A 10363-nucleotide genomic window follows, 5' to 3' on the forward strand; every position below is an offset into this window, starting at 1 on the left:
CTTAAGAAAATTACAAATTTACACCATTGCCTTAAATTTCTCAGGTAATCGAGATAGAAATATCGGACTATTTCATAAAGATATTTTTTTATTACATGACTTTTATTGGTGAATTTTACGTAAGAGAAAAAATTAATCAAGCTTAACACCTTCAATAACCATAGTTTGTAAACTTATATAAATATGTTTAAAGTGATTTAGAAAAGTAAATAATTAAATGACCATGAAATATATATTTATATATACATTTAAAAAAAACTAACTGTAGACAAAATACCCACCCATGCTGGACTTCTATAGCTTATAGCGACCTTTGGCGGAATCAGGAATTTTCTGAGGGTGAGTGCACCACGGCACCAACTGTTAAAATCACTACGATCAGGTAAACTATTTTCTGTTGTGGCAGTTCTTTCGTACTATGAGGATTTGCGTGATAGTTGATAGTACATGCTGCATATGTGCAATACTAACTGCCACACGCTACACTTCTATAAAACAGTGACAAGAACCCTAAAGAGCAAAAGTGTGGGTTATTTAACACTGCTTATTGGTTTGTAAAGATGGAGGAAAAGTCCATGATTATCAAGAAGTGTCACAGTCAGGAAGTGTGAACTATACTAGAGAAACAGTAGGAATCAGAAACATTCTAATAGGTTCCTGCATGAAAAGAATCACAATGCTACTATTTACGGACAGGAAAACATTGAAATGAGTGACTTGACCATATACGGGACACTGTCCCGCTTTCCATCAGCTTTTTAATAAAAGATGTAGGTAGTCACCGCTTTGCAAGTCCAGCAAAAAAGATGATCAAGCGACTAATGATGATATATGTAGATCTGATGCATCAGCTAGAAATACGGTTCTCTCTTTTTTTGTTGGTGAATTTGGTTAAGACTGCATACTAGACGCCAAACTTTGCGAAACAGTGGATCAATACACAATATGTAAATTAGCAAAGGTGGCGATTGTCCTGTTTTGAGAGAGTACAGGACGACCAACAAAAGGACTTAAGAAGTCTCGGTGCAAGTTAGGCCGGGGGGAGGGGAACTACTACATGTGGTCGCCTTAATAGGGCATTGGCGCGTGATATACAAGTTATATGTTTCTTTCTAGTGACAGTTGTTGTTGATAGTGTTTATCGGATTTACGAATCTGAGTTTTGTGGAATTGTCTTCTATGTGAGTTCTGGTGGTCTCATTTTAGTAGCTCCTCAATGCAGCGGTCGTCGAAAGCTCAAGACGTCAGTGGGGTGGTTCACACTTCACAACCTGACGTCATTGTGACTAATAGCTCGTCATAACCTGGCTACGACCCATCACTACTGATCTGACACTCGCTAGCCAGCGTTAAAAGAATTAAAATTTGGGTCGGCTATCAATTCAATTTTCACTTTTGCTCATTTACCCAGTGAGCTCTGAAGGGGTGAGAAGTAGCGGCCTAGCTTGGATCCACCACAGACGCGGGCAGCATCTTAACGCTACAGCAAAACAACCTATAACACTTGAGATATTACCTATTCTTTTGGTTTTATATTAAAACTTATTAATTAAGGTACTAACCGATTTAAGGATATATCCCTTCAGGGATTTATTTTGTTTCTTTAAATAAAATGTCTCTTTAATTTAACCTCGATTTCCACACAATTTTTAATGAGGGACTGTATCAACATATTGTAAAGGGCTCTCGGTTGTAATGCACATTCGGCAACTCTGAAGTTGTTTAATATTTAATTATCCGTTCCTATCATTCATTCACTATACCCCCTATTCACCACAGTTGGAAGTTGAAACAACTGTTGGAAATGTTTTTTTTAGTTGTAACAGCTTACCTGGCGAGGTACTGCCACCACTTGACGTCGTAGCGTGGAAATGGGCCTTATGTAAAAAATCATCAATCCTCCTTCAAGAAAATGTGGAACATTAAATGCTTTGATTTGGTTTAGGCGGTCTATTTTATGAACCTTTTTTAAAACAAATTTCGGGCGCCATATTAATCCGGGAAACACTTAGAAAGACGTGGCTTTTTGCCTCAAAGTTTTATTTATTTCAATCAATCGTACTTGAAGATAAGCAATAAAAAATGAAAATGAGGATAGCTTGTAACAGAAAAAGCCAGTTATTCCCTGTTGGAAAATCATTCAATTTTTATCTATACTATGAAACAGGTGCATTAAATGTCCGTGGAAAGGAATGGAACTACAGCGGAACTTCCACGAAAAAGGTGAAGTAAGCTCGTTGTTTATGTAGATAGTTGATTGTACCAACAATGAAAGAAATTCTGATAAGATGACAGCAAATGCTATGTTACACGGTCATAGTGGCTGTGATAACTTTCACTATCACTATTACTGTCAATATCACCTCACCGTAACTACGGTTTATTTCGGTTACCAGTCGTTATAAATTCTTTTTGTTATAAAGAAACCTAGAACGTAAAATAGTTCCTGAAAATAAGCAATTTTCCAAATTTTATGAATTTATTTTGGCCATTTTATTGAAAATGAAGCTTATTCAATAAATTAAACATTCCCAGTACCAGTTTCTATCGAATTAGTCAAAATACATTCAAACTGAGCATTAATTATTTGGTAAAAAAATATATATATTTATTAATGAATTTACAAATGAAATGAAAATCAATATTTATTCTCGGACACTTTGTCCTCTATGAATAACAATTTGGGACAGTTTTAGCAGCTTTAGTCTGGCTACATTAACTTTTCAAAATAATTAAATGAATCTATTATAATATTTAAATAAAATAAAATATGAACAAAAATACATATTTATCCAGGCTTTTATTGATTTCTATTATTTACAACTTCACGGAAGTTTGATAGTCTAGGACAAGGACGGCGAACCTATGATCTGTGGGTCAGACTTTGGCTTTTATAAATTAATTTTTTTATAAAAAATTATCTGAAAATGAACAGCAACAGATTTCTCATTAAATAGTTTATGTTTATACTTTGTTATCTATTTATATATATTTATTCATATATAATATATTAATAAATAATATTTCATAACACATATTGTATGTCATTTTCTTTACCCCTTGTTCATTCGAACAATTCGTGACCCACAAGCTATTACTAAAAAAAAATAGTGAACAAAATTTGACCCACGTCTCAAAAAGGTTCGCCATCGTTGGTCTAGGAGATAGATATATATATATATGTTTATCCAAGGACATTTAATGTTGATTTTTTACAACAGATGATTACAAATGATATCCCTGACGGCAGACAGTGACAAATAACATCCCTTGGGCTGAAGAGGAGTTGGATTAAGGACCTTCCATACTGATCAAATAGCTTATTTGAACCTGAGGAAGATGTACCACTAGGTGCCGCCTAGATGCAAATAAAAAAAATTTAAAGATAAAAAAAAATTAATGTGTTTTAGTCTAAGTAAAAATTGAATTATGAAGGAGATAGTTGGACGTGCGTTCAAAAGGAACAAAAAATAGTAAACAATTGTTTATTTGCCGATATCATATATTGAAAAATGTGATTTTTATATATACATAAAAATTAAATTCTGTCAGAAAATGACTTGTATTTTGAAAACAGTTCAATTGTTTCAACATAGTATTAGATTGAGTGAAATCTCTCTTAAATAAATGAAGTATCTCTTTTATCCATCAATTCAAACTCTATGTAAAAAATTATGGATAAAAGCTGAAATAAGGTAAAAAATAATTTGAATTGTAATTTTTCTAAGTAATGAGAGAATGCTGTGTGAATGGCAGTGCCTCATCTGGTTTTAGACTGAGTTTTGTCACAATTTTAACTTGCATTTTTCATCTAAAAATCCTGATGACATACATATATATGAATTTTAAGTAATGAGTTTATCTTTTTGTACTGGTCTTTTTTCCAATTTCATTTATCACACAATGGACATTTTTAACTTATGACTAAAAATAAAAAAGTGAAATAGAAGATATTTGATGAAATATATGTATGTATTTAAAGAAATAAATTAAAAAATCTGTCCCTTTGTGTTCAAATTACAATGTTTCCAGTTCATGACAGATAAAGAGGTCATATTGTAAAGTCCCATCCATTTTTTTAGATATGAAATTAATCTGACCCTTGTTTGACATAAATGGGAGCAGCAATGTTGCAGCAGAAGAGAAGCTCCTTTCATGGGCAACTCATGTGACTTCTTCCCAACGGTTACAAAGAGAATTCATTCCACTATAGCCTTCAAAATTGATTAAAGTTAGTATAATAGCATATGCTACTTATGAATATGCTTAATGTAATCAGATATTTTGAAGACTATAAAATTTAAAATCATCTCATTTAGAACAGTAAATAATTGGGCTTGCACAACAACAATCTTATTCAATGCAATACCTACTGGTAGAGCCAATAGGTCTTTACTCATTATAAAAATGAGAATACAATGTATTATTATTCATACAAGCGCTTTTACAATTAAATATGTTTATTCAGAGTTGTTGATGCAGTTGAAACCACACAAATCCATAATCCTACTATATCAGGTTAAATGTTACTTTATCAGATGAAACAAATCAAATTAATAATAAACAAAACAAAATGGCATGACATTATCAAAAAAATTAGTCTAAATAAAATTTTAAAGGAATTCACACTTCAAAAATTTTATTTTATTAAAATGAAAAAAAAATTCTGTTTTAGTTTTTTTTATCAAAAGAAGATAAAATATATGTTTACCAAAGAAGGAGGAAACACTCAAAACTAACTTGAGAGATAATACTGAACCATACGGTTTAGAAAGTTTTACTTTGTCTGGGTTCATAATACAAGCTTGAATAATCGAATAAAAAAAAAAAAAAAAAAAAAAAAAAAGCATTGAATGTAAACAAGACTATTTTTATTTTGCCTTGTGTAATAAATTCAAAAGTAACTTAATCAAGAAAAAAATTAAAATCTTCCGTTGTAAAACCATAAATCATCCAGTCCTCATTTGTACATCCCAAACTTGGACCCTGAAAAAGAGTTATACACAGAAAAATTCTTTAAGACTACCACACGAGTAATCCTATGGTCCTTCCAGAGCTCCACACTGATCCAAAACTCACCATATGTAAAGGAATTTGGATTTCAACAGGTCAAAAATTAAATGAACTGAATCATGGCTCAGCTTTGCTGTATCATTACCATAATGTTTAGGATAAATTGAACAGATATATAATAATAAGAAATGATAAATATACCTTAATTATAACATCTCAAAAAATAAAAAATATGAAGCGATGAAGGTATAGAAACTGGCAAATCAGAAACAATCCATAGCGGCAATTGTCACGCCTAAATCAATTTTTATATCTAAATAATAAAAAAACTTTTGTGCTAACCAAGACCATTTCAGTTTAAAAACTGACATCAAATGCGTAACAATGTCAGATGTTCATGACTTTATCTTTTAAATAATGGAAAAATATCAAGAAGCTAATATTTACGTCAGGTCATTACGTCATGATGATAACTATGAAAAAATAAATATAAATTATCCACTAAATGATTTACTGGAAATACATAAAGTGATGGACTCCAATTCCAAAAGAGAAACCTATTTGTTCTTGTTTGAAATAGAAGTGGTTTAGTTCAGGACAAACTTTTATGTACATTAATTCATTATTAGAATTAAAGTTTCCATTTTAATTGTTATTTGGCCCTGAGGTAAATGATGGAGATTTCGTTATTAACTTTAACTAATCCATTATTTGATTATTTATTGTCTTTGCCTTTCATTCTGTCTGCTTTGTAGATTTTGCCAAAAATTACAGAAGTGAAAAAGTGACGTTTGTGATCTACTGAGGCACTACTCAAAGAAGTACTAGCTGCAAAGGCATCAATTAGCATTACTAGAAGGAAACTGATTGGTGGAAGGTGAAAATTTGGTACTTCATAACAGAATAGAATTTTGTGATGGATAAATGGGATCATAGTGGCTAGTAGGATTCTGTTGGGTATGAATATTAATTAATTGAAGTATACCAACCAATAGTATTAATGGTGAAATAGGTAAAGATACCTGAATTATGTAACTTTAGTTCTGTTCAATGATTAATTAAGCCAACAATTAAAAATGTTTGGAGGATTTTTTAAAATTTATTATTTACATTGTCTATTGCAGGAATGTTGTAATTTAATATTTTAATATCAATCCACTTTAGTATCTGATTCCGCTACACATTTATATAAAATATAGAATTCAACTTCCTCGAATCTTACAATGCAACAGTGGAACTAACACAGTTTTATGATGTTCAGAAAACCACTTATTGGCTGGAAATACTGATAAAGAAAATATAATTAGTTCAACTTTTGTGGGTATAGGAATCATAAAATCATGCAATGAGATGTGACATTAATTCAATCATTTAAGAATAAATGAACTAGAGAACTCTTTGAAATTGCCATGTCAATTTTTATTTCATGTTTATATTATTTTATACTATGATTCAAAGATAGTTGCACAGTGATAAAAAAATAAATAAATAAATAAAAAGAAAAGTTTTTATTTAGCTGTATTTAACATAACTAATCTTTTCCATAAAATCATATATTCCAAATATAAATATTTACAAATATGCTGACAAATTAATTAAAACAAAATTGCACATAAGTTATATACATTTATTCACAGAAATACCCCTACCTTCCATCAAATATACAAAATATGAAAACTTAACTTTTTAAAACTATTTGAACAGAAACTTTTCTAAGTAAGTACATTTTTAAACAATAGAAAAAAAGCATTAACTCTTCATACAAAGTTATTGAACAAAAGAAAAGTTATTTGTAATAATATTCAATCAATTGACATAACTAATTCCATAACTTGAGATGTTTAAAAAAATAATATTTACAAGGCAATGTTCATACATTGGCAGCAAGAATTAAAATAGATAATATCTTCAAATTACAAATAGCTAGCATAAGCCTACCATAAATGTTAGAATTTTACAATTTAAAAAAATTTAAGTAACCTATTTTAGGTTGGGGAAAAATAATAAAATAAGGTAAAGCTAAAGGGGCTCCATCAGCTTAATATATTTTTATTCAAAACAGAAGATAGAAAATGCATTCTAACTTTCATATATACATTCTCACATTGACAGTAAACTCTCTCTAGTCCGATTATCTATTAGTTATTATAGTGAGCATCCCAGGCAAGCCCCACAGGAAAAAATAATCTCATTTGTTAAAAGTTTTTATTCTCAATGAGTTTAAAAATTCATTACTTTTTTAATAAACGCCTAAATACTAAAGAAGCAGTGAGAATATCTAACACAAAACGGTGTTATGTTTGTGAAATAAACATATATTGATTTTTTAACAAAAGATTGTTTATATGTTTCAAACTTTTTATATAATTATTATTTTGAGGAAGATTTCTAAATCATTCACTACACAAGAATTTTTGTTATTATTATTTTTCAATATAAAATGTTTTATTAGTAACACTTTTTGAATTTTCTTGAAATTAAATATTTATGTATATGTATTTTTTTAGTTTTGTAAATAAGAAAAAAGATATTACACTGTTAAGGCGATAGATTCCTGGAAGATCAAGGAAGCTTGTTGAAGAATGGGTGACTAAGAATTTCAGGAATGATGAAATATAAAATAAAATGGTGGATGTCAATAAAAAAATATACAAAATGTCATTTGTTCAAAATCGATGTTTGGAAAGGCTTCTAGAAGCAACCTTCTCGTTTTCAACTTCTTTTTCCATAATTTAAAGTAATCAAGTCAAATTTGAAAGAAAAACTATTTATTTTTTAATGCACGATTTTAATTTTTAACTTAAGGTTTCTAGTTATAGATAAAAAAGGCGTTGGATGCCTTAAGCTCCTTAATATATAAATAAATAATAAAAAAAACAAGAAATGAGACTGGCTATGGTAATGAACTTTAATTAATGTAAAATACAAATACTTGTACAATTTTCTGATAATCATATTTTGGATAGAAGAAATACTTTTTAGAACTGACCTCCACAATTGTAAATACATTTTTCATCATTAATTAATTCTTTTTCTTTAACTCTGAAAAAAATTGTTTTAACCTAAATTATCTGCAATTTGTTTTTTCAGTGTTGCAATGTTCTAAATTAATGTTTTATACCAATTTCAATTTCAATGTCATTACACGTTTTCTATTAGGGAATCTCCTAATCTGAGAAATGGATTTCACTATATTTATCCGGATGTTTTATTATGCTCTACCGACGGATAAGGGAGAGTCAACTGTAAATATATAATTACATATATACATCTGAAGCTCTAAAAGTTTATAAAATTTCAATAATTGGTGTTATATAAGGATAATTTTGGTGTTTTACAATATTTATATTAGTTTTAATAAATTTATAAATGTTTCTCACTTTAGCTTGAAATTTGATTAGAAATAGAAAATGTAATATCAACACGAACTAACCTATAAAATGCTACAATTATTTTAATCAAAATAATTTAGACTAGCACTAGGTAACGGTTGCCCCTCAGCACTATTATTACAATAAGTCTTTTTTAATAAATGACTATTATTAATTGTATAGTATTGACATTTCTTTCTGATGCTGAATCGCCCTGAGTATATCCCACTTCAAAGACAATCTCTTGTCATATTGAACAATGATAAAATTTGAAAATGAATATAAATGAACAAAAAATAAGGTAACATAACATTTTTATATTTAAACTTTACTTCATATAAGTACATATACATATATATTGACTAAACTATTTTATTATCTGTTCAAAGTTGGAGTGATATGATTAAATAAAATTATCATTCATCTTGAGCTATATAACAATATCACAACTCCAAATATATTACATTCACTTTTATAATCATAAATTGAAAAAAAAAAATACTATTTATATTTACAACAAAAAACAAGAGAAATGTATCACATAAAACAAGGATTATAATTTCTTTAACCACATAATCAATCGGGCAACTAAGGTGGTTCCTACTAAGCAATTTTTTAAAATCATTAATTATAAAAATAAAGTTAGCACATACACCACTGTTATCAACTATTTACAGTTGGAATCTTGTTTCATTTCCAGATAACAGCAATTATTGTGAAGACTATAAAGGGCAGTGAGGAAAGATAAAATAAAAAAAAAAAAATGAACTAAGGAATAATTTTCTCACTTCATCACCTAAAGATTTAGTCTTTCATGAGGTTATCCATGTCCAATGAAATAAAACTTAAACCTGAAAAAATAATTTTTCAACCACTGAAAAACAACATAAAGATGAAAGAAAAAAAGATAAAATAACAAATAAAATAAAACGGAAATGTTCAAGTTCACAGCCATTTACAACAGTTCATTACTTTTTCTTTTCTTTTTAAGGTATTATAATTTTTTTGTTTCACTTATTATAACATTTTATTTTTTCAGAAAGAAAAAAACAGCCCTGTCTCATGCTTAAGTAGCCCTTTCTGAGATCTGACTCAACTTTTTGGTTGTAATTTTCAGTAGTTCCCGTAAATAGTCATTCCTTCATAAGTTATATATGACACTGACAAGTAATTCTTATATTCTAAGAACATTGCTTAATTGAAATCAGCCTAAAAAAGAATTTATTTATTGCCATAGCAACATCAAAGCTTATAAGGCTACATTGACAGAAATCGGAACATTTTAAGTACTCTCTAGTAGAAAATTTTAAATTTAGTTTATACCCAGAACAATATTTACTATAAGAGCTATTATGTAGTTAATAATACTTCATTAGTCATTTAAGTAAAAGCAAATAAATTAAAAAAAAAATTTAATCTGAGTCAGAAATAATGAAAATCACAGCAACATAAAAAGTACATTATGATAATCTTACATCTATGAAAAAAAATAAAGATTTTAAAAGGAAGCAATTTCATTATATGGAGTATAAAATTAACAGAGGAAACGAATATATTAAGAAAAAGAAGTACATTAACATTATTTAATAACAATTCCTTTCTTTTGCTTCAACGCAGTCTTGTCTTATATGGAAGAGTCTCACTAATGAAAGTTTAACCTAAAATAAATAAAATTACATTAAACAAATAACTAAAATAAAATAATTTTTTTTAATAGATAGTAAGATAATTTTCATAGCTATACCAACAGTATCCTAGAAGAAGTTTCAACATAGTTTTCAAAATTTATAAAAAAAAGAAAAAAGAAGTATGTATTTGAAGGCTTTGACTTCCTACTCATACTAAAGGTAAAACAGGTAATAAAAAAAATAATTTGTATATCAATGAAACATTATTTAAATGAAATAAATGTTATCCAATTTTAGCCTCAAAACAATTTATATTTCTTTAATTTATACTTCTTACTATATATTATTTAT

The 10363-nt window shown here is 28.5% G+C and overlaps 1 protein-coding gene across 5 annotated transcripts in view; it reads right to left on the reverse strand.

Annotated features, from left to right (window-relative positions):
• Window positions 1-6502: 6502 nt before the first annotated feature.
• Window positions 6503-10363, reverse strand: part of LOC106689406 (probable E3 ubiquitin-protein ligase RNF144A) — an 88626-nt gene continuing 84765 nt past the window's right edge. For all 5 annotated transcript variants that reach the window (XM_067053213.1, XM_067053212.1, XM_024358577.2 and 2 more), the window contains one exon: window positions 6503-10042. The gene's annotated coding sequence lies outside the window, so the exon portion shown is untranslated. The remainder of the gene's footprint in view (window positions 10043-10363) is intronic.

The sequence above is a fragment of the Halyomorpha halys genome, unplaced genomic scaffold (genome assembly GCF_000696795.3).
Source record: "Halyomorpha halys isolate HHAL.00 unplaced genomic scaffold, Hhal_1.1 Scaffold1351.1, whole genome shotgun sequence".
NCBI classification, from domain to species: Eukaryota; Metazoa; Arthropoda; class Insecta; order Hemiptera; family Pentatomidae; genus Halyomorpha; species Halyomorpha halys.